This window comes from Chrysochloris asiatica, unplaced genomic scaffold, assembly GCF_000296735.1.
Source record: "Chrysochloris asiatica unplaced genomic scaffold, ChrAsi1.0 scaffold00283, whole genome shotgun sequence".
In the NCBI taxonomy this organism is placed as follows: Eukaryota; Metazoa; Chordata; class Mammalia; order Afrosoricida; family Chrysochloridae; genus Chrysochloris; species Chrysochloris asiatica.
In genome coordinates, this window is record NW_006408801.1 from 2,289,640 (window position 1) to 2,292,891 (window position 3,252).

Here is a 3,252-nt window from a genome sequence, read left to right on the forward strand (position 1 = left end):
CGACCCCCCGCGCCCCGCCCCGGGTCCCCGCGCGCTACCCGGACTTGCCAACCTTGGGGGGGTTGGGACCTGTACCCAGTTCTGGGGGCTGCGTCTGGCCAAGGGGAGTCGCGGGGGTCGCCGCAGAGCGCAGGCTGGAGTCTTCCCCCAGTGAGAGAAATGGTCTGCCCTGCGCGGAACGCACACACTGTGTACTATTGTCTCCTCAGCACAAAGTTGGGCCCCACTGCGGGAAAGTCGGGAGACACGGATGACTCAGGGGCACATCAGGACTGCACTAATCTCCCGGAATCACGCTACACACACACACATACACGCACACACACACAAACACACACGTGTCCACTCTTGCGAGATGGTTAGGGACGCGTCTGTGGCCGAGTTAGGCACCTAAGCGTTCAGCCTAGAATAGGGATTTCCATGTGGATCTCCTTGCAGCTGTCTCAGACACGCGTGTAAGATCAAGTGCGCGGTGAGTGCGCGTTTTTTGACTTCCTGATTGCTGACTTCTGGGTGTGCTCACATGTCCAGCACCAATTCCTTCAAGTACTCCATCAAGATCAAAGGACCCCGCAGGAAAGGCAGACCTTCTCCAAGACAACAATTTAGAAAGGATTTTCGTTGTTTACTTTTATCCTTTCAAAGTCCAACTCTTAGTGTCTGTTTTTTAAACTCACTTTCTTCACCCCAAGTACTCGACGTCGGCCATAGTTCTTTAAGATAAGTTGAATCTGAGAACCGGAATTCTAATTCAACTCCAGAAAAGCTTGCCTGGTAAATGAGGAGGGGACTTAAAGGAGGGAGGGACAGGAGGAAGCGGAGGGAGAGTTAAAGATAAGGAAGAGGGGCCGGGGCAGGGCTTTTAGTTGGCTGTGAAGTGCTCTAAATGAAGTGCTTGGCCTTCTGGGGGTAATCCTATCTTCTCACTCCAGGTTCTTGGCCCTGTGGAGGTGGAGTCCATCACAGACAACCCAAAGTGGCCCTGTTGACTAGTCTGCAGCGCAGGCCGCCCCCTTTGACTGTGGGTCTCCAGGCTAATATTCATGGCTGCTGTTAACAGCTGCTGCTCTCTCTGTCCGCAGCGTTTACTCCTGATTCTACAGGCAGGCTCCAGAGCTTCCAGAACCTTTCTTCCTGCATGCATGATGTGTGTGCGTGCAGGTGTGTAGGTGTTGAGTGCATTAGGGGCACAGTGTGTGAGTGTGTGTGTGGTGTGGGGTGTGTGTGCATATCTAATGCCACTAGGACAGAAATACTGCAAGTCGTTGGTAACAAACAGAAATAGATAGCCTCCCAGTTTGTGGTGGTTGTTAAGTCATCAAGTAGGTTCTGAATCATAGTGACCGTGTACAGGAGTGACTGGTGAGTTTGAGATCCATAACCCTTGTGGTCCAGTGCTTATCCTACAGAGCCACACCTGGTCTCCTTCTCACAGTTTAGGGGTCTGAATTCAGGGTCCCGGCTCTAGGGGAAGTCTGAATTCAGGGTCACGGCTCTAGGGGAAGGCTTTCTCCCTCTGTCTGCTCTGGGGAAAGGCCCTTGTGTCCTCTCAACATCTGTGGGCCTGCATTCCTTGGAGATCTCCATGTGTCTTGGTGCCAGTCTTTCCCTGGGTCTAGGAGATTCTCAGTGCAGGACCCCGATCCAAAGACATAGTCCATTGCCTACTCTTCTTTCTTGGTAACGATGAAGTCCTTTTCCTCTCTCTTTCTCTCCTCTTTGATCTCTTAGAAGATAAAAGGTATCACTCAAACAAGGGTGGGACTCAAAATACAGCCCACCCTAATCCCAACTCCTGGTGTGGTGCACAGGATCGGCACTGGACTGCGAATCACAAGGTCAGCAGTTCAAACCCACCAGCTGCTCCTTGGAAACTCTGTGAGTTGCACATAACAACAATTTACAATACATATTGAGGATAACCACATCCAATCACAACATGGAGGACAGGCAATCCCACACTGATGGCGGTTCATGGCTTCACCAAGTTGACACGTATTTTGGGGTGCACAATGCAATCAAGGGCAGATGGTGTGGAGAACAGGAGTAGAAACGCCCACATGTTTGCACACTGTGATGCACGATTTGCACTAGTGTGGATGGCAGACATGGTCACTGCCAATTGTGGCTTCTTACAACCTGAGAGTCAAAGTGTGATGAGTTCTTAACAAACTCAGTTAAGTCTGACTCACAGAAGAAAGCACACAGTTCATCCCTATAGCTTAAGTAATACACAAAGAAAGGCACTCCACAACTCAACTGATTACAGAGATGTTAAGTGCCGTCGAATCGGTTCTGATTCATAGTGACCCTATATGTTGTTTTTGAGGAGCATCTGGTGGGTTTGAACTGCTGACCTTGGGGTTAGCAGTCCAGTGCTTATCCTACAGTACCCCACCAGGACTCCAACTATATAGATGTAAATGGCATATATCCATGTATGGAATCGTAAATCTATGTATTGCTTACAGTTACACACTTGACATTTAATTCATAGTTTTCTAGTATTTGGAGATGGCTTTGATTGAAGGTAAATTCTGCGACCCTCTTCTGCATTCTTCAGTCTTTTTACAAGGACAAGGATGCATTAATCATTTCCACATGTTGAAAATGTACAAGTCAGATCAAGGAACGGGCAAACTTTTTCATACACAATTTGCGTTTCCACAGCAGGCATTCGGCCCTCCTCTGGCCTGCTCAAGGTTCTTTTGTGTTTCTCCGGCATGTAAATATAGTCAGGGTTGTATCTGCTCTCAGTGACATTATACTTCTCACATATTTCCTCTCTCCACGATTCTCTGCAATGCACACAAATTTGAGAGCTGGGAAGGTGAGTCCAGAGACCCATGTCTGCTGTAACTTGTAAGAACCCCCTTCTTAGTAGCTAAGATGAGTTTGCCTTGTTTTAACACAAAGTAACTGCTCACATATCAATGCAGAACTGTTGTTAACTGCCATTGAGTCGATTCCGACTCAGAACCTGTATAGAGTTTCTGAGGAGCAGCTGATGGGTCCCCCAACCTTGCAGTTAGCACCCCTGTGTTTATCCTATCTCACTACACTAGGACACCATCAATGAAGTATTGTTGGTGTTGTTAAGTGCCTTTGAGTCCATTCCAATTCATAGCAACCCTGTGTAGTGTTTCAGAGACTTTAAATCTACATGGGAGGAGAAAGATGAGGCTCTGTCCCATGAAGTGGCTGGTGGGCTCCAATTGGGGACCTTGTGGTTAGCAGTCCATTGCTTATCGT

At 48.5% G+C, this 3,252-nt stretch overlaps 1 pseudogene; it reads left to right on the forward strand.

The window, feature by feature from the left end:
- The window catches only part of LOC102820859, a 61,697-nt pseudogene that overhangs the window by 30,862 nt on the left and 27,583 nt on the right, over positions 1–3,252 (forward strand).